At 41.3% G+C, this 22522-nt stretch overlaps 1 non-coding gene across 1 annotated transcript; it reads left to right on the top strand.

The window, feature by feature from the left end:
* Positions 1-21791: 21791 nt before the first annotated feature.
* Positions 21792-21898, top strand: LOC125579299. Its single transcript, XR_007317280.1, has one exon. It is a non-coding gene; the product is annotated as a small nucleolar RNA R71 (small nucleolar RNA).
* Positions 21899-22522: the final 624 nt, after the last annotated feature.

Here is a 22522-nt window from a genome sequence, read left to right as displayed (position 1 = left end):
GAGGTAACCTACGACGCTGTAAGTCGTAGTACTTTTAATCTTAAGGCAATGCTGCTTTGGACGATCAATGATTTCCCAGCTTATGGGAATCTTGCAGGCTGTAAAGTCAAGGGGAAAATGGGGTGTCAGTTATGTGGAAAGAAGACAGATAGTATGTGGCTAAAGTTCAGCAGGAAACATGTCTACATGTGCCACAGAAAGGGTCTGCCACCAGCTCATAGTTTTAGGGGAAAGAAGAAGTGGTTTGAAGGAAAATCCGAACAAGGAAGAAGGGGTAGAATACTGACAGGTCGTGAAATTTCTCAAAATCTGAGAAACTTCAACAATGACTTTGGAAATTTTAAAAGATCTGCAAGTAAGAGGAAAAGGATTCAGAGTACTGAAGTAAGCTCTGATGTTGAGTCTTTATCCAGTGAATCAGAGGAAGAGGAAGAGGAAGAGGTTCAAGTAGATGAAGATGAGATATCTCGGTGGAAGAAGAGATCAATCTTCTTCAGACTACCATACTGGGAGGTATTAATTTTTCTGTTTCTGTTGATGAATTTTTCTGTTTCTGTTTATGATTTTTTTTCTCTGATTTAAGCTCTGATGTTGAGTACTGATTTTTTTATGTTTTTTCTGTTTTACGTAGGAACTTCCTGTGAGACACAACTTGGATGTCATGCATGTGGAGAGGAATGTGGCTGCGAGTTTAGTTTCCACATTGTTGCACTGTGGGAAATCTAAGGATGGTCTTGCTGCTCGCAAAGATCTGGAGGATCTTGGTATTAGGCCGGAGTTGCACCCTAAAATCCAAGGAAAACGAACATATCTTCCTCCAACACCGTGGTTTTTGTCTAAGGCCGAGAAGAAGATCTTTTGCAGAAGACTATTTGACTTCAAAGGGCCAGATGGATATTGCTCAAACATTTCAAGAGGTGTTTCACTAGATGACTGTAAAGTATCAGGTTTGAAATCCCATGACTATCATGTTTTGATGCAGCAACTTCTTCCGATTGCGCTTAAAGGATTGTTACCTAAAGGACCTAGGCTAGCCATTTTGAGGTTGTGCGCATTCTTCAATATTTTGTGTCAGAGAGTGATTGATAGGGAGAAGCTGTTGGTTATGGAAGCTGAGATTGTTGAGACTCTATGCTTGTTTGAAAGATTTTTCCCTCCAAGCTTCTTTGATATCATGGTCCATTTGACTGTGCACCTAGGAAGGGAAGCCCGCCTTGGTGGACCTGTCCAATTTAGATGGATGTACCCATTTGAGAGGTATTATTTATATGACTGTTTTAAATTTTGGCTATACTCACTTTTACTAATCAATCTACACTCGCTTTCCTCTCAGGTACATAAAAGTCCTCAAAGACTTTGTGAGAAATCCTGCAAGACCTGAGGGGTGCATTGCTGAGTCGTATTTAGCTGAAGAATGTATCAGATTTTGCAGTGAATTTTTGAAGAAGACAACAAACGTTGAAGAAAAAACAGACAGAAACACAGAGTATGAGAACAACTCCATCTTAGAAGGTCGTCCAATATCGAAGAGCACTTCAATTACTCTGCCTGAAATGGAAAAGAAAATAGCACATCTTGCTATCATCCAAAACATGGCTATCGTCGAACCATACGTAGAGTAAGTATCTAATCTCACTTATTTTTATTTGTTTTCTGATTAACCAACTGATCCATTTATTGTGCTTTAATTTTCTTACCAGTGAGCATCTACAGTATTTACAAGACACATATGCAAAATGTCGTCGAGATGCATCAACCTTATGGAGTATGCACACAAAGCATTTCGCAACTTGGCTAAAAGAACAGGTTACTGACTTGTTTTTATAATTTCTCTGTTGCCGCAGACATGTTTTTGACTTGATTTTACTTTGTTAGGTGCCTCTTGATTCTACCGAGCATGAAGAAACACTTAAGTGGATAGCTTATGGTCCACGTTGTTCTGCAAGGTCTTATACAGGATTCATAGTTAATGGGCAGAGGTTTCACACAACGTCAATTGATAGGAGATGTAAGAATAGTGGGGTTTATTATGAGGCTACAGCAGTCTGTAGATTTAGTGCTAGAGATACATCACAGGTCGTCGATCTGGTTTCTTATTACAGCAGAGTAACTGACATCATTTTGATTGATTATAATGTCTTCTATGTCCCTCTGTTCCGGTGTGAATGGGCAGTAAAGGGTAATGGAGTGAAGATTGAAGATGGTTTCACCCTTGTTAACCTCCATCATAGTCAAGCATCCTTTGCAAGTGATCCTTACATTCTAGCATCTCAAGCAAAGCAAGTCTTTTACTCTCGGGAAGATGAGTCATCACACTGGTATACTGTTATGAGAGGTCCTTCGAGAAGATACAGTAAGGAAGATATTCAAGAGGGGAATGCAGACATTGGGCCATTGCCTTCAAATATCGACATGGAAGTTGACATTGATGAGGCAGAGAACGTCAGAACTGATTGTGAAGGCATATATGTGTGAATCGTATCCTTTTTTATTATTTTCATTGTCTGTATGTTTGTTTGGCTTGGTCATTGTCTGTCTGCTTGTTGATTGTTTGATTGGTTGGTCTTGGTCTGTTTGATTGGATTTATCAGTGTGTTAGTTTGGAATTAATTCTTCCTTTCATAATTTTTTTCAGGTAAATTGATATGGCCGGTGCAAAGAAAAACAAAAGAGGAAGGAAACCAAAAAATAAAGCAAAACAAGCAGATGATGATGTTGAGTTCGTGTGTACTTTGGTACCAGGTCAGCAACATGAAATAGAAGCAGATACAGGTGAGCAGCATTTGGCAGAACCGCAAGATGAAGATGAGCAACCTGAGACACAACCACAAGATGAAGATGAGCAACCTGAGACACAACCACAAGATGAAGATGAGCAACCTGAGACACAACGAGATGATAGTGAGCCTGAAGGAGAGATCGGACAGACTACTGTTTCAGAGCCAGAAGATTCAAACTCCCGTAAGAGAAAGCGTGGACCAACAATGATGAAAGACATAGCTAAAGATCCAAACAGCAGAGTGCATGTAGATTTCACTTTCATGGGAGAACCTTACGGTCTTGGTTCTGTGAAATTGTCTTCATATTTAGGACCATTGGTAAGGGAACACGTTCCTGTCACAATTGAATGTTGGAAAAAAATCACCGAAGATGTGAAGACAGTGCTCTGGAAATCGGTTCAGGTACAATTTCAATACTATGGTATATGCAAATTAAATAAGTTAATGATATATATTACTGATTTGTTTACTAAGTGAATGCAGGCAAGGTTTGAAGTTGATGAGGAATATCAAAGAACTGCAGTGCTTAAGCAGATGGGAGGATTATGGAGGTCATCCAAGTCACGCTTAGTTACTCAGATTAATGCAGCTGACAATAACCAACAAAGGATGAATCTCAGACCGAAGAACGTTCCCCCCGTTGAGTGGCGCAAATTCGTTAAGCTGAAAACTAGCACTGAATTCAAGGTATACATTTAGAATTGAGTAAGATATTTATATGCTAAGTAGATCACATATTAACATATCATATTATAGGCTCTGAGTGATAGCTACAAGGAGAGAAGACGCAACCAGATACCTCACACATGTAGTCGCAAGGGTATGGTGAGACTAGCAGAAGAGATGGTAAGCCTACATGCTAAATGTTCTTTCATTATAACTGATGATATAAGGCTACTGATATATAATATTTCCATAGAAAAAAGGTTCTGCCAACCCATCTGAAGTGTCGAGGCTTAAAGTCTGGGTGAAGTCACGTACCAGAAAAGATGGGACTCTGATTAACACGAATGCCGCTGAGAAGATTGTGAGTTACAAACATGATGATCTCTTTTACTGATGTTGTCTTCTAATTTTATTGGTTTGTTTTCTGATGCACAGCGAAAGGCAGCTGAGATTGTGCAAGGTACTAATCAATCATCTGGCACAAATCAAGATGAAGATGAACTCAACCAACTGTTAGGACCTGATAATCCTGGTCGTATGAGAGCAATGGGCATAAATATGAGTAAGACCAGATTAGCTTGCTTCCAAGTGAAGCACAAGTCTATTTCTGAAATGCAAGAGAATCAGATTCATCTCCTGGCAAAGGTTAATGAGTTACAAGCTGAACTTGCGAAAGTTAAAAAACAGGTTAGTCCCTTACAAACGTTTAAGATTTATGATTGTGAAAGGACCTAATAATAATGTTTGCTTACAGAGAGAAGACAATGAAGTGGGTGAAAACTCGGCTGCAAGAGTAAGTCATCAATTGTATGTTACAGATCAATGATTTATTTCTTATGTTTCACTCACATATTTTCAACTGAACATGTAACAGAGTGTGAACACAAAATCACAAAAGAGGTGTCTTCTTATTGATTGGGCTGATGAAGATGGGAATGTTGCTGAGGGTCGTATTGTTTCTTCAGACCCAGATGATATAGTGAATGAAAGTAGATTAGGCCCTATGGATGCTAAAGTCTTGGTTGATGCTGCTACGGAACCTGAAGCTTTCCTGTGGAGACCTTCGAGTAACATGTGCACAATTAAGGAAGCTGTAGGACACGTTATTGCATGGCCTAAGAATAAATGTGTTGAACTAGGTCAGGGGCTCCAACCAGAAGATATTGCACCACTGGTAAGGGTTTTTGTAGCATTCTCATAGTAGTTAAGGTAATGATTTGGTCTTTGATGAAATTTTTTCACAATGTCTTTCACAGGGCTCGAGATCTAACTCTCTCAACAAATGCAAACTACTGGATTTATCTGATGATAATTTAGTTGTTGGTGAAGGACGTTGGCAGACACAAGAACCAAATGCATTGGTGAATGGACTTCCTCTCGGACCGAAAGCAGTGAAAGTGTTTCTTGATGTGGTACATGAAAGTGGTACATATTTATGGAGGCCGACGATCGATGAGGGACTGCTTATCCTCTTTTATTTCATGGCCTGCTCGCAAAGTGGTCTTTCAAAACCCACCAGAAGCACCAAGACAACAAGCATCTGTAGGAAAAGCAAGAGCTGCAGGTGTAGGTTCTAAGTTTCCTACTGAAAAATCAGGAGCAACAACTTCTAAAACTCTAAATGAGAAGTCTCAATCCACAGTTCAGGTAATATTTTGCCTTTTCGAAATCATCTTGTGATATAATCTTGTTATATTCTTTGAGATGTCTGAGTTTTAGATGGTTTCTATTGTAAACTTGTCAACGTAATCAAGGAGCTATGACAGTGAATCAGAAGTGCAAATTGATGGACATTGGTGAGAGGAAACGAGTTGTTGCTGAAGGTCGTGTGCATTCAACAGACCCAGATCAAATGGTCCATTTTGTACGCTTGGGTCCTAATGCAGCTAGAGTGTGGGTAGATGTTGTGAAGGTACATGATGCAGAAGTTTGGAGGAAATCAGATGAAATTGAGTCTGTGAAAGATGCACATGGTTCGTCAATTGCATGGCCAATTGATAAATTGTTCATCTTTTAGTCTGATGTAAGTGTTGTGCTTTGCGTTTTTAAGCTGTAAATGGTAATTGCTTAACTGATGAGCATCTACAGTATTGCTTAACTGATGAGAGGTATTGATATTTTGCAGCCTGGAGGGGGAATGAAGAAGTTTGGTCCAGAAGTTGCTAGTTTTAAACTAGGGTAATCAACTTATGTTTGCTTATTATGTTCGCTTATGTCTTTCTGTTCTGAAACTGAATGTGTGATCTTTATTTTCTTAAGACATATGTATGACGTTTATGAATGGTTAAGTTTTAAAAACGATTAAGTTTTATTATAAGATTTCAGATTGAAAACCATTTTCGAGAATCAAACCATAGCTCTGGAACAAGTCAACAATAGCAAAAAATAAACTGTTATAATCAACTATCATAGCATTAAAATAAACATACGAATTACATTACTATCGATTTGTGGGAGCTATAAAAAGTTCTAGTACAACAATTACAAATAGCTATTGTACGATACATACATATAATAGCACAAAATATAATAGCAGTTGGAAATTGCTATTGATGAAGGACCTATCATAGCACGGAAAATGTATCGTAAACATATTATAACAAAAATAAACGTGCTGTAGTGGAGTTAATAATATCACCCAGTTATTGCTACCATATCCACACATTTCGTAGCACCACGATAAAACGCTATCATAGAAGGGTACCCTACGATGGATGCCGATGACATAGCATTTATGAATTCTCTATGAAAGGTCTACTATAGCATATTTTCCGCGCTAAGAATATACATATTTCTTGTAGTGATAGTTCACCAAAATCAGTTCTAGAAGAACAATAATCTAAAGGGAGAAGGTTAAGGAAAAGAAAGGAGAAGATTCCTAAAAACCTTAAGAGGGAAGCTAACGATAAGGAGATGGATGGTTTCACTAAACGAGTCCTCAGAATCCCAATCGAAAAACCTATTGATGAAGCTTACTTCACACACCGGTTGTGGATGTTCTTCAGAGAAACAAAGGTAACCGAGGAGGACATTAGGAGTATGTTTCATCAAGTTAGAGAGAAGATGAAACACAGGATCACATTGACGAAGAAAAGTGATCCTGGGAAGTTTGCAATACCATGCGTAGTCAAGGGTGTTGAATTTCCCCATTCAATGTGTGACACAGGAGCATCAGTTAGTATCCTCCCTCGGATCATGGCAGACCAGCTTGGTTTGACCATCGAACCCTCAACGGAATCCTTCACCTTCGTGGATCTTTCAGAGAAACGATCAGGAGGTATCATAAGAGATCTGGAGGTACAGATTGGTAATGCCCTTGTCCCTGTAGATTTTCATGTCCTAGACATCGAGCTTAACTGGAACTCTTCACTTCTGGTTGGAAGATCTTTCCTAGCTACAGTAGGAGCGGTATGTGACATAAGCAAAAACAAATTGTGTCTAACGCTCATAGACCCAAACATCCACTACGACCCCATCTGACCTAAGAGAAAGGTAATTAATTCTGTGGATTATGGGAAAGAACTTGGCTTCATTGGCGCATGCCATTGTGGAGCAGGGTATGAATCGGAGTACGAAACAGAGTACTCGGAATCGATCGACAACCCAACCTTTCCATCGATCGATTCCAATGTTTCAACGGTGACCGATGACCGCAACAACACGTCACTCAACGTACTGCACCCAGTTGACCATTTCGCTTCACCTAATCATTGTTACCAACACTTTGCCTTCCAACCTCCAAGCAAGAGAGGACATGATGATTATTCCATTGGCAGTTGGGCAGACAATGGTTTCCATGAAAGTTTTGCAGTTGACACTGTAATTACTTCACCTAATGAGGAACATACGGAGGAATACGATGAGGATTATTGGAAAGAACGTGCAATAGAAATGTCTTTGCAGGATGAAAGACTTGAAACACATAAGTTCACCAACACGTTTCCAACATCGTTCGACGCTGTGCACTCAACATCGGTCGATACCCACCCTCGTCCAGCAAAACAACCGCTCACATCGATCGACACCCGTAAAGGAACATCGATCGATATTCGCGCCGCAGCAAAAATTCAGGAGCAGGAGAATATTCCCTCTCCAACTAGGTTTATAGATACCTATATAAATCGTTTTGCACCTCCGAAACCACCTACACACATCAGAGCAAACCCACAATAAAAAAAGATGAATACTCTTCCTTCTACATGTACAGAAAAATACATGAAGAGCAATCATCTCAAGAACACAAGTTTTGCAGAAATTACTCTTCCATCGATCGATGTAACTGTATCTACATCGATCGATACTACTCTAAACCCTAATCTTTCTATTTCTAAATTGAATAATTATGCAAACATTGATTACGGTTTTCTAACAACTGATGAATTTGGTATTTTCAGGGACCCAGATGGCAACGCACGTGCAATGGATGGAAGGATTTTACAAGTGTCCAGAGAGGACATAGCAGACATCCTTCAAGTAGCCAATGGACCTGACAACCTGTTCTCACAGAAACGTGGCACTCCAGATGTCATTCAAACAGATCCTAACAACCACGCAGGAGTCGCCACAACAGAGATCAACCCAGATCTATCACGCCTACCAAAAGGGCAAGCATCGATCGACGGTACAACGGAGAAATCGATCGACAGGGTAACACCAACGTCGATCGATATAGATGAACCGACGTCGATCGACAGACGGTATGAATGTGGGAACCGCGCTTTCGACATGTACGGAGCCAGAAAGTTCACTTGGGAACAAAGGGACGAGTATGGAGTCTACAGAGATGAGCGTGGACACGCACGAGGCGTAGCTGGTGAGATGATACCTGTCACAAAGGACAACATCAGGAAAATACTGGAAAGAGCATCTCTTTTTGAAGAAAGCTACATCTGTCTTCCAGAACATGCCACTTCCTTCACACTCACAAGACTGACACCAGAACTCTACACCAAAGATGAAATCGATGAGATGGTGTTTGGTATTTGTGGAGTTGAGGAGAAACTGGGAGAGGAGCTCAAAAAATTGGTAGAAGATACACATCTGCCTTTGGATAGAGGCTACAATGAGCTTTTCAGATGTATGGCAGAAATGAGGACAAAAATTGAGAGTTTACGTCAGCAACTTGAGAAGGAAGCTACGACCTCAGCATCGATCGATGCACCACATGCAACATCGATCGACGTCAGTCTTCCTACAGCTCAGATCTCTGCAGAACCACAATGTTCAACACAACACAGGGATGAATGGGAAGTCTCATACATCGACACGAGGATAAACGACGTTTACTGCCGTCTGAACAACAACGTGGACTGGCTAAGCACTAAAATCGAGCTACTACAGCAAGATCTGGACACCATTCGCAAGAAGGACCAACAACCAGCCACATCGATCGACATGTGTACCTTCACATCGCTCGACGCCAAAGTCTCAGCCATGAATGAGAGGCTGAGGACTTACGAGGACATGCATGACCGCTTTATATCACCAGTCATGATAGATTTAAACAAATTGTCTAGTCAATTACTTCATGCCCAAAAGGATATTGAGAACATTACTAATCAAAGTTTTTTGCAGGCAAAATCAGCATCGATCGACAGGCTACGAGGGCCTTGGATCGATGGCAAGAAACCTGTGGAGTTACTTCGTTACACAGCAGCAGAGGTTGACAAGATCACATCCAAGATCTACACTGCTCTAGACACCATGGAGGAACGACTTGACAAACGCTGCGATGACATCTACTTTCCATTTGACAACAAAATCAGTGGACTAGACAACCACGCAGAATGGCTACAGAAAGAAGTCAAAGCCATTCAGAGGCAACTTGCAGCTCAACACCAGATATCAGCATCGATCGACAGGACAATAGCGAAATCGATCGATGGCAACTCGCCGGGATCGACCAACGAACACATAATCGCATCGATCGACGCCGAGTCTACACCAATCGGCGAACAGCTGATACACAAGACAGTAGAGTCAATACAAAAGGAACTGACAGATCTTTCAGCATACGCCTATGACAACATAGGCTGGCACCAGGTCAGCATTGACAATGTTCAAGAAAGGCTACAGAACATCTCCAACGTACTTGAGAAGATGGATGACAAATGGACAAGAAATGATAAGACCACAAGAAGTTTCATTTCATTTTGGTCCAGAATGCGCAGAGACGACGTGGATGATTGCTTTCCAACAAGCAGCTGCTTCTCCACCCAATAGCCAATCACTACCACAGTCAAGCTAAATGACTATAACCAAGCGCTGAGTGGGAGGCAACCCACTATTAGGTATTTTACTTTGGTTTTATTAGCTAGCATTTTATTTCTTTCGTTTTATTTCTTTCAAATTTAGGAGACCCAAGTAGGAGGACCTGAATATCGACGGACGACGAGACGTCGACATCGTTCGACATAGGCAACCACACGACGATCGATGTAACACTTACCCATCGATCGATATCTAATCCGGTCAGATGTATCTTCCCTACTTGTTACATTTCGTACATCATAAACTATTCATCATAACTCCAGCTGAGTTACACTGGGACAGTGTAATTTAAATCTGGGGGGAGATTTACTGATATAATTTATTTTATTCTTATGTAAAAAAGAATTTCAAATAAATTATGCTTAGCTATTGAAAATAGGGACTATAATCTTATATTGATTTAAACATGATTATCTAACCAATCTTTAGCACCATTTTAGATTTACTATTGCAGAATGCACTAAAGATGCTAAAGTGGATCAACCTATCAACTACACACTTTCCTTGAACCGTATGAAGTAACCAAAGCTGATTTTTAACACTAAACCTGACATAACCGCTTGTCTTGGGGCTTGGTATACATGGGATCGGATTCTTCAGACAGGTCTGGAAGGTAACGCCTGGTTTAGATTATTTATCACATTTTCTCTCTCTAGATTTCGACCCTAGATTAGTTAGTGAGTATAAATATATATATATATATATATAAACAGAAATAAAAATAAGATCTATTGTTTAATTAGGATGAGTCTGAGCAGGACTTGGTGGCTAAAACCATTAAGACTTGATTCATAAAAACTCAAATAAAAGAGTTCGAAACGGGACTTGGAGGCGGCAATCTTCAAGGCTCGCTTTCGCAAAGAACTCTTGGATATAGGTCAAAAAGAAGTGAACAGAACTTGGTGGCAACCACCATTAAATTTTGATTCATGGAAGCCTGTCCAATCTTGGTCACTGATCCTGCAATGGAAGCAGACTTTGACTCAAGAGAGAAATTTAGAGAGAGAGAAACTAGGAACTAACTTTTACCTGCAGCTCCAGATACCTGTCTGAAATCCTTGCATCATGTGATCGATACTCCCAAGGTAAAGCATTCACTTTATATTTATGCTAAGAAATGAAATCAGTGGAGAGGATGTCAGATGTGAATTGATGAGTTGGGTTATGTTAGAAATGGTTGCTAAGTTAGGATATTGCATAGTGTGCCTTTGTGATTAGGATTTTTTAAATGTGGTTGCAAAAATTGTTGAGGAAAGATTTCTATGTTTTAAAATCTTAAGTTCCCAAATATTTTCAATCCTCTTTCAGAGAGACTGCCTGTATGTTTTGCTTGAGGACAAGCAAAAGGGTAAGTCTGGGGGAGTTGATATACCTTGGATTTGACCCATTTTTATCCATGGTATATAAGTATTTTAATATATATATATATATATCTATGTTTTTTACTCTTCTAGTTATGTTTTCAGGTTCAGGTGCATTTCGGAGTAAAGCTATGACTTTGGAGCATTTTGGAGCTTAAAAGACATTTCACCCGAGCTGACCAATTAGAGGTCGACGAGAAGAAGAATAATCGATCGATGCGCATCAGTGCTGACGATCGATATCAGGAAATGCCTCGACAGATGAAGATTAATATCGATCGATGTACACAAGTACCATCGATCGATGTTGAGACACGAGACGCGACATTTTGGATTCAGCAGACTTAAAAACCAAGGCCAAGTCAAATTACCAAAATGCCCTGACGAGTTTTTAACCTAGTAGAATATATACTGCCTAAGTATTTTGACGGCAAAGAAACAGAGCTTTTTCTAGACCTAGTTTGTTACAAGTTTCATTTGGGAGAGAAGATCACTTGTGATTGGAACTCCTTGTTTCTATTTCCTTTCATCTATTCTATGAGTTTCTATTTCTCTATTAATATAAATTGCTTTGCTATGTCTGAGTAGTTCAACTGTTAGATCCAGGGTTCAGATAGGTTTGTGGGATTAGCCCCAAACTATAGATCTGCCTTGTTGTGATATTCATGATAGATTTGTATTCATTGCTTGTTTTAGCCTTGCTAACTAGAACTTGATCATAGGATTGCATATTCAAGCACCCTTGTTATCCCATCCTGACATCTATCTATCATATTAGGATTGCTAGAGAGGGCTAACCGCCAATTTAGAATCTTAGTAGGGCATTTCATACTCGCGCATAGGCCTGGCTAGAACCCGTCGATCGATGTCCTCACTTGACAATCGATCGACGTTGGCAAAGGTGTATCGGTCGACGTCTTAATAGACTATCGATCGACACTCTCTCGTGTCTGCATACTAACCGGTGAGACACGAGATCTAGTCTGTTAACCAGTGGTACATGCGACAGCTGATCACTGAGTTAAGCTAATGAGCTCTAATATATTGATGCAGCGGCACACACGACTTGGGCGCCAACTTAGACCATTCGAATATGTTTACTTTCCTGTTTTGGTTTTCTTATCGGTTTTCCTTTTATTTGAATTTCCTTTATAATTAAGTCATTGATATCCTTTTCCTATTAGGGTTTGTCTAAAGGAAAGGATATATAAACAAGTTTAGACTTCATTGTTTGATACGTTTGATTTTAATAAGAAGAGCTTTGCTTTTGTCCCTTGTTTAGATTTGATTAAATTCATCAAAACAGGAAGTTGGTCTCAAAGAGCTATGGAAAGAAACCTTTGATCGATCCAAGAACAGGTCTCAAAGAACTCTAAATTCTTAGATCGACCGTTCACCCATTCGTACGCTGCGCCAGGTTGGTATCAGAGCTGCGTCTCTTTGATTTTTCAATCGAAGAACGATTCTGGATGTCATGGTGAGTGCGAACATCTATCCTATCCAGGACGAAAGTCCCTTTGTTGAGAGAGAAGAAAACTATGAGATCTATCGAGAGATCTATGGTGATCCAATCTACGATGTCTATGAAGATGATGTCTGCGTTATCGACTTCGTTTTCAGTGAAGATTTTTTTGCAAATTTCGTCTGTGCAAAAATCGGGCAAGACGAGATTCGTGCAAAATTCGGGCGGGACAAGATCCATGCAAAACCTGTCCAGAACGAGTTACGTGCAAATTTCGGGGAAATCAGAAGATTCGGTTTTATGAATATTTCGAATTTGAAAATAAATATTGGAAGATTTTAGCCACAAAAAACCTATTCAAGATTCGAGGACGAATCTTTTCTAACCCGGAGAGAATGATGCAGATAAGTATTTGGAATATTTCCAATTATCTTGTTATTTATTTTATTAGTTATATTAATTTAGATAATTACCTTTTATTTGTATTTTCTATATTTTAATGGTTTTTCTATTTTAGTTAAGATTAAGGTTTTCTAGATTTAAGGATTTATTATAAATAGGCATTGAAGCCTAAAGTTGTATGGAGACTTTGATAATTAAAATAGAGCTTTTGCTTATTACCTTAAAAGAGATTTGATTCAATTCATCTATTTTGAGTTGCATTGAACAAGATTCGATTAAATTCATCTTATTCAGGAAGTTGGTCTCAAGAAGCCATCGAAAGAAACTCTTGATCGATTCAAGAACAGGTCTCTAGAACCCTACGGTTCCTTGATCGACCGTTCAACCTAGTTGTCCGCTGCATCAGTTTGTTACACGGCGAGCACTTGTCTCCTTCTCGGTGGGTAATTCGTACAAAGATCAAATCTATTGTGACATCGCATTGATGGACGTGTGTCATCTGTTATTAGGCAGACCATGGGAATTTGATCGAAGGATCATACATGATGGGTTCAATAACACATACAGTTTCAACTTCAATAACCGCAACTTTGTGTTGAAACCGTCACCGCCGCCTTCGTCACTTCAAACACCTTCCCAGGAGGTCCTCTTGTTGCAGCGCTCTCCTTTCGAAAACTCTATGCGTGCAGAAGGACGAGTTCTCATATTAGTCACCAAGCCGATCAGCTCGGATCGTTTTCATGCAGTACCGCCAGCGTTCCAACAACTTGTATCGGAGTTCTCAGATGTTTTCCCCGAGGATTTACCAGACGGTTTGCCACCTCTGCGTGACATACAGCACCGCATTGACTTTGTTCCTGAGGCATCACTCCCGAACCGAGCACACTATCGAATGAGTCCCTCGGAGCATGAAGAACTACGCCGTCAAGTGGAAGAGCTCGTTTCCTAGGGATTTCTACGTGAGAGTTTGAGCCCGTGTGCGGTTCCAGCTCTCTTAATTCCAAAGAAAGATGGTTCTTGGCGTATGTATGTGGACAGTAGGGCGATCAATAAAATAACCGTCCGTTATCGGTTTCCGATTCCTCGCTTGGATGACTTGTTAGATCAAATAGGCACGGCTAAAGTCTTCTCCAAACTTGATCTCAAAAGTGGCTACCATCAAATTCGTATCAATCCAGGCGATGAGTGGAAAACGACATTCAAAACTCGTGAAGGTCTCTTTGAATGGCTCGTTATGCCCTTCGGTCTCTCTAATGCACCTAGCACGTTTATGAGGATCATGAATCAAGCAATTCGTCCTTTTATCGGTAAATTCGTGGTGGTTTACTTTGACGATATACTTATCTTTAGTGCTTCATTATCAGAGCACATGCAACATCTTTCAGAGGTGCTTAGTGTGTTGCGCCGCGATAAGTTCTTCGCCACTTTGAAGAAGTGTGAATTTGGCTCCGAGGCAGTTCAGTTTCTGGGATACATTGTCTCCGATAAAGGACTTGCCGTAGACCCTGGCAAGATCTCCGCCATTCAGTCTTGGCCTACACCAACAACAGTCACCGAAGTTTGCAGCTTCCATGGTCTTGCATCCTTTTATCGACGCTTTGTACCTCAGTTTAGTAGCCTTATGGCTCCTATTACAGATACTATGCGTGATTGACGCCTCTCTTGGACACCCAACGCAGCCATAGCTTTCACCCGCATCAAAGAGAAGCTCTGTTCAGCTCCCATTCTTGCACTACCTGACTTCAGTCTCGTCTTTGAATTACACTGTGACGCATCGAAGTCTGGTATCGGTGCAGTATTGAGTCAAAAGGGACACCCTATTGCCTTCTTCAGCGAAAAACTCGCAGGTGCACGTTCCCGTTACAGCACGTACGACGTTGAATTCTACGCTATCATTCAAGCCGTCAAGCATTGGCGACATTACTTGTTCCATAAAGACTTTGTTCTTTATACCGATCATGATGCGTTGAAGCACCTTAGCACTCAGGGCAAAGTCTCTTCCCGACACGCTTCCTGGATTGCTTATCTTCAGCAGTTCACATTTGTGATCAAACACACGTCGGGCTCTTCCAATCGAGTTGCTGATGCATTAAGTAGACGCCATTCTTTACTTGCGGTCATTCACAACAGTGTGCCCGGCTTCAGTACCTTTGTCGATCTTTACCCGAGTGATCCTTTTTTTGGGTCCATTTATTCAGCAGCAATGTCGAGCTTATCTTCTGAATACACCATTCACGATGGGTTTCTCTTTCTGGGGACACGCCTTTGTATTCCTGAATGTAGCTTACGGCTCCAGCTTATCACGGAACTTCATAACCAAGGCCATGTGGGACGCGACCGTACCTTGCACTTGGTCGCCACCTCATATTTTTGGCCCCACTTGCGCCGTGATGTGGAACGCCTGGTTGAACGTTGTGTGGTGTGTCAACAATCAAAGGGCCAAGCCACCAATGCCGGTCTTTATACGCCATAGCCTATACCTACACAACCATGGACCGATATTAGTATGGATTTCATTCTCGGTCTTCCGCGTACACAACAGGGATTTGATTCTATCTTTGTTGTGGTGGATCGTTTTTCAAAAATGGCTCATTTTATACCGTGCAAGAAAACAACAGATGCGTTACAGGTTGCCACTCTTTTCTTCCGCGAGATTTACCGGATCCACGGCCTGCCTTTGTCTATTGTTTCAGATCGTGACTCCCGCTTTCTCGGATATTTTTGGCGTTCTTTGTGGAAGCAATTGGGTACTTCTCTCGACATGAGCACCGCATATCATCCCCAATCTGATGGACAAACAGAGGTCATCAACAGGTCTTTGGGTAATTTACTTAGTTGCTTAGTGGGAGACGCGATTCGTACTTGGGATGGCAAGTTACCACAGGCTGAGTTCGCCCACAACAACTCTTTGAATCGCAGTCTGGGTTATTGCCCGTTCCAGGTCGTCTACGGTATCATTCCGTGCGGCCCGGTTGAGCTGTCTACTCTCCCTGATCGTACTCGACTTCATGGTGACGCGACCACTTTTGTTGACTCTTTGGCTGATTTCCATACGAAGGCAGTTTCAAATCTTGAAGCCTCCGCTTCTAAGTACAAGCAAGCAGCTGATAAACATCGACGCCGTTTGGTTTTTGAAGTGGGTGATCTTGTGTGGGCTTATTTGACGCGTGATAGGATGCCTGCTCATGTTTACAACAAGCTCAAGGCGAGGAAGATTACGCCACTTGAGGTTCTGGAACGGATAAATGACAATGCATATCGTCTACGTTTACCGGCTGATGTTAACACCGCAGATGTTTTTAATGTCAAGTACTTGTCCCGTTTTGTTCCAGACGATGCAGCAGATTCGGGGTCGAATCCTTCTCACCCGGGGAGACCTGATGCAGCGGCACACACGACTTTGGCGCCAACTTAGACCATTCGAATATGTCTACTTTCCGGTTTTGGTTTTCTTATCGGTTTTCCTTTTATTTGAATTTCCTTTATAATTAAGTCATTGATATCCTTTTCCTATTAGGGTTTGTCTAAAGGAAAGGATATATAAACAAGTTTAGACTTCATTGTTTGATACGTTTGATTTTAATAAGAAGAGCTTTGCTTTTATCCCTTGTTTAGATTTGATTAAATTCATCAAAACAGGAAGTTGGTCTCAAAGAGCTATAGAAAGAAACCTTTGATCGATCCAAGAACAGGTCTCAAAGAACCCTAAATTCTTAGATCGACCGTTCACCCATTCGTACGCTGCGCCATATATCATGCATGCAACAGTTAGGCATCTATAGGTATTATAATCTCCAACACCTGAATAGTGGCCCTGCATCTAATATCATTTCCAACCAAGTTACATTTATTATTTACTCGCTTGTTACTATTGCTACTTCATTTAAACATTTACAACATTTATAATTAATAAACACTAGATTTAATTGTTCCCTAGCTCCTTGTGGATTCGATCCCTAAGTACTACATCTGAACCTCTTTTCATGAGAGTAACACTCCTTAGGGTAATTTGAGTGGTATCACTCCCAGACTTTTGCACTTGCTCAATGGCAATTATACCTCGTGTCCCCTGTATTATTCTAGCACGTAGCGTTTTAATACATGTACTTTCACATTTCTGGTATTTTTGTTTGGGACCCCGATATGCCTGAGGCTATTGATATTACGTGTATACGCCCAACAATTAACCTAATGTGCACACTACCACAATCGAATGGTATGTCGATGTAGCACTTTGGGATCGAATCCACAGAGACCAACGGTTACACTTTATCTTTATGGAATCAATACTTAGCTAAAACAATATGGGAGTTTTAAGATTTGAGGGTTTCGTGAAAAACAAGTAACAAGATTATTAAAGTATTCAGATAATTAAAATCCAGCCTAGGGTGGTTTGGTCGGGTGTTAAGCAAGTGTGAGCCAAACAATTATTCAAGTTCAATTAAGAGCAAGTCTAGAACTCGGATCACTCAAATAGAACAGTCCACTGTCGTGGTACTGCTCCCTATGGTGATCGATCTTGATACCTAAACTCTCGTTTGGATCAAGACGCGACAGCAAGCAATAGATATCAAGTCTGATATGTTCACAAAACACCGTAACATCTACTTTCGCTGGTTAGGGATGCAATGCTCATTCATAACAGATCTAGCAACCTATTACATGGTTAATGAACAGGTTAAACCTAGGATCTAACATTAAGCGGCCCTTTTAATGCAAGCATTAAGAACAATTATGAATGAAGACAATCAATGGTTTCACTTATCTATGTGGAACTCACGGATCTAACACCCAAACACCCTAGACTAAGCAAGTTGACTACTCAGCCATGAACAGAGAAAACACAGAGACAGAGACTGAATAAAACATGTGTAGATAAAATAGAATAAGGGTTCAGGAGGTTTTTCTCTATGGTGAAAGAGATGGAGCCTTCTCCCTTTACAAAGTATCAAATCACAAATCTCTCAAAGATCAAGTCTGGTTCATTGTGTAAGAAGTAGCGTAGAATAGTAAGAAGAAAAAGAAGATATATCAAAGCCACAGGAGGCTTGGAGAGAAAATAGAGAGATTAGGGAAAATCCCGAAATTGTTTATAGTTTCCTTAAAAATCTCTGCCGCTGGAACATGCACTGGGAACAGTCACTCGGGTTGCTCCGCTATCCGGAACAGTCATCAAGACTGTTCCGCGTGAAAATCACCAAATTGCACTGTTTTCTGCCTCTTTTGTTCCAGCTGGTCCATCTCCCATCCAATGCAACTCCAGACCTGTAATGACTCGAAAAGGACTAGGAAGACTCGATAAAGACTTGAAAACCAATTGAAAAGCATATATACAAGATGTATAAAACACCATATATCAATTCCCCCAGACTTAGATCCTTGTTTGTCCTCAAACAATGTCAAGTATCAAGAACAGGGAGAAAGGTTTGAAAGTGTGGGAACTCTCCTATTCTCAGCAACCATACTTTAACCACGCATCTCTGAACCATACAAGTAGTAAAACTAGGACAACACACCCTTATTGGAACCCCACTGACTGTTGTTCGAAAATCGGCTCCATACTCTACATCTCAAGCCTGAAAAGCAACACTATCAAGACAGAACTCCCTATGCATGAGCTTCTCATCACATGCATCATTCAGGGTAGACAGTCTAGGCGTGAAACAGGCTATTTAATGGTGGAGTTAAAAGTGTTTAGGGGCTACCATTTCATTGAAGAGGATGCACGATATCGCACAAAATGGCAAGAGAGGATAGATCCATTGATGTCCACAGCCTCTACTCGTTTTTGCTATATCTGGTGCGACTGTTCTGATGACGGAACAGGCGACTGATTGTTCTGCTTTCCACTTTCCTCTACATACTCTTCAATACTTGGTACCAACTTCTTGCTCGACCCTATTCCAGTGGCTCCATATTTCTTTTCTTTCTTCGCCTTCTCCATCACATTATTCTCGTTTTTTTTGTTTGAAGACTGATATGGTGATGTGACGAAGAATGATGTAATACATGATCGTTCTGAGTGCCACTGGTGGTTCTGATTTCGCGACCTTTCTAGTTCTCCACCCTTGCTCTTGCGAAGTTCATTGGTTATGGAGCGGTTTCTCCCTTATCTGCTTGTTCTCCTTTATGACTGAATTTCTGCAGCAATAACGAGTAAGAGGCTGCGTTGATCCTTTCCTCTCCGACCTTTTTGCACATATCTGCACATATGACACTGAAAAACAAATGCATGAAGGTGGAATAAAGGCTAAGGTGCAGGGTGGGAACTAGCTAAAGATGAGCTAGCCACTCAGGATCAGCAAGATGGATAAAAAGGATAAGAAGTCCTGAGTGTGTTCTCGTTTCCCTGATCTAATGCCCATAACAAGAAGAATTTCAGTCAAGATTAGGTTCAAGTAAGGTAGGGTTAAGTCTACCCAGTGTAACCTGATCGGCTGAGAACTTCTGGAGAATCAAGTGAGATATGTCAGGGTGTTCCAGGTCCATATGTGTGTCTTTCGCCACTGCTAAGGTCACTGAATAAGATAACTAAAGCACGAGATGGTCAGTGATCAACACGGAATAAGGTCCTAATTCCCACAAAGTTTTAACTGACTCGATCATAAAAACTGACTCAAAGTGATTCAGACGAAAAACAAAAGAAAGAAACGAGTTAGTAAACGACGAAAACCCTCCCCCAGACTTACTTCACACCGTCCCTGGTATGAAAATAAATCAGATCGAAGGTGAAAACAAGAATAAACATTTTTTTTGGTTGAGATACTTACTTGAGTGGAGCGGGCGCTCCATACAAATTCTGGATATTCTATCGTTAGATGGTCGCCTGGAACAACCGCTCTTTTCAGGGGGCAGGTTGTTCCGTTTCTGCAACCCAGAATTTTTGAAGTATCTCGGATTTTTTTTGTTTTTTTGATCTAGGACTCAATAAACTAAAACGAAAATAAGCAACCAAAGACAAAACCAAGTTATATTTACACTTACCAGTGGGTTGCCTCCCACCAAGCGCTTGGTTTAAGTCACTAGCTTGACTTGGAGACAGGGATCAGCCGGGTTGATCATGAGGACTTGTTCCAAAATAAGCTCCACAATCAGACATGTTCAACTTCAGAACTCTGCTCAGCAACCCTTTCACAGCAGCTTCTCCTTTATCTTTCAGCTCATGTGTGAGCATTACTCTGACTTTAGAGAAAGGTTTAGAGGTACCCTTGCGCTTTACCTCATACTCAATGGATTTCTCATCACACAAGCGAGGTATCAAAGTCATCATAGGATCACCCTTGATCCTTTTCTTCTGGACTTTCTATTTCACCGTTGAATTCCCTCTAAATTTAGTAGGATCAGTGCTAGGATCTTCATCAGAGAACAGTCTGCTCTCATCCTTATCACCATGGTCCTTCTTTGGAACAACCTTCAGCTTTTCTACATCAAACACTGAGATGCAAGAGGCGTGTGATGAGGAAGATCTGGTGGGTACAGCCTTGTAGAAAACTTTCTTGTTTGATGTTGGAGAAGCAGACTCTCTTCTTGGGCATATCGATGGTTGCTCCAACAGTAGCCATGAATGTCCTTCCAAATATCAAAGGCATCTCATGATCCTTGTTCATCTCAACAACTTGAAAGTCAGCAGGAACAATGCATTCCCCTACTTGAACATGAAGGCTGCGGATGGTTCCATATGGGACTGCTCTGGAAGAGTTTGCAAAAGTCAGGGTCAACTAAGAACGCTCAACATCAGCAATACCCAAATTGTCTACAATAGCCTTTGAGACGAGATTCACACAAGAACCAGAGTCACATAGAGCGTCCTTAAAGGTTGTTCCTGCGATGGAACATGGGAAAACAAACTTTCCAGGATCATCAACCTTAGGCAATACCTTCAGTGCTGGTGTAGACAGTGCTTTGGTATAAAGGACCTTGATCTCCTCTTGAGTCTCTCTACAGTTTTTAAAGAACTTCAGCAATGGACGAATCTGCAGAGCATCTTCGAATGCAAGTTCTTTAGGAAGCCTTCTCACCATCTTGTTAAAGCCTATCAGCTGCTCTTCACTAATGGGATCCATCAGATGTCTAGGTGGAATTGGATAGGGAACCTTAGGAACATAGACTCGCACTGGTGGAGTTTCAGCAGATTCGTCTGGAGCAGTTATAGCAGAGCTAGTAGGCTGCTCTGGTCTCTCTTTTGCGCCTGGAGCAGTCTCAGAGAACGGTTGCTCTATTGCATTACAGTGCTCAGTCCTAGGATTTTTATCAGTTTTTCCAGGGAGCATCTGTTGTTGCCTCTTGACACTCTCAGCTGTTTGAGCAAGCTGAACATCGATCTTTCTTATGTGGATCTCAAGAGTGTCATATTTGTTATTCAGCTCAGTGAACATGTTGCCCATCCTGGTGTCCATTTCTGTGGTTACCTTATTCAACACCTTGGCCTGAACCTGCTGACCCTGCAACAGCTGTTGCATCATCATACCCAGACCTTTCAGCTCATCTGGTTGACTGTTCCCGTTAGCTGGAACAGCTTGCTGATTGCTGTGCGGTTGTCGCTTGTTCTGGTTCTGAATATGCCCGGTCGTAGTTTGCTCCATGCTGAAGACGTGCCCTTGGTTGTTTTTCAGTAGCTGATCAACCTTAGCAGTCAGCTCATCTATTTTCTGGGTGTCGGAATTGTTCCCTTTCTTGGAGAAATCCCTCTCCTCTTTCTTATTAGCTGAGCTAGCAGACATGTTCTCAATCAGCTTAAACGCTCCATCAGTAGTTTGAATCATGAAGTCTCCATTGCTCGCAGAGTTTAGAGCACCTTGGTATTTCCAGTCCACTCCATCATAGAAAATGTCCAGGAGGTAATCATCATCAAATCCATGGTGAGGACATTCTCTGCGATAGTCATTGAAGCGCTCCCATGCGTCGCAGAAAGGCTCATCAGTGAGCTGTTTGAAGGAGGTGATCTTGTTCCTCAATGCAGCTGTTCTCGCCTTAGAATAGAAATGGCTGAGGAACGCTGATCGGACCTGTTCCATGAAGTGAGAGAGGTGGTAGAGAGAGAGAGTTCAACCACCGTGCAGCTTTTCCATCAAGAGAGAATGAGAATAACATGCACCTGATGTAATCTGGTGGAACACCGTTCGCGCGAGTGAAACTGCAGACTTTTTCAAAGCTCTCAATATGCTCCATTGGAGTTTATGTAGAGAGACCAGAGAACACCTTTCTCTGTACTAGACCGATCAAAGCATGCTTAATCTCGAAGTCCTACCTGGTACAGGGTGGATGAACAATGGCGGAGCGCATAGTAGGGATGTTGCAAGGAAGGTTTCTCTGCCGATTGGAACAGTCTGCGCCTGTTGTTCCTGCCACGCGAGAGCAGCCTGTTCAGCAGCATCCTGCTGAGCTTGGATGGTCTGCAGCATTTGAATCATCTGCTGTTGCATCAGTTGCATTGCTACAGCGAGATGATCTTGATTGGCGTGATCACCCATAGTGGTGTCGGTTTTCCTTGGCTGTTGACGATTTGTTCTTTCTAACCTTGCTAGCTCCTGGTTGGTAAGTGTAACCAATTCTCCTTGTGCGTTTCTCCGAGTATGTCTACT

The sequence above is a fragment of the Brassica napus genome, chromosome A1 (genome assembly GCF_020379485.1).
Source record: "Brassica napus cultivar Da-Ae chromosome A1, Da-Ae, whole genome shotgun sequence".
NCBI lineage: Eukaryota > Viridiplantae > Streptophyta > Magnoliopsida > Brassicales > Brassicaceae > Brassica > Brassica napus.
This window is presented reverse-complemented; position numbering and strand designations above follow the sequence as displayed.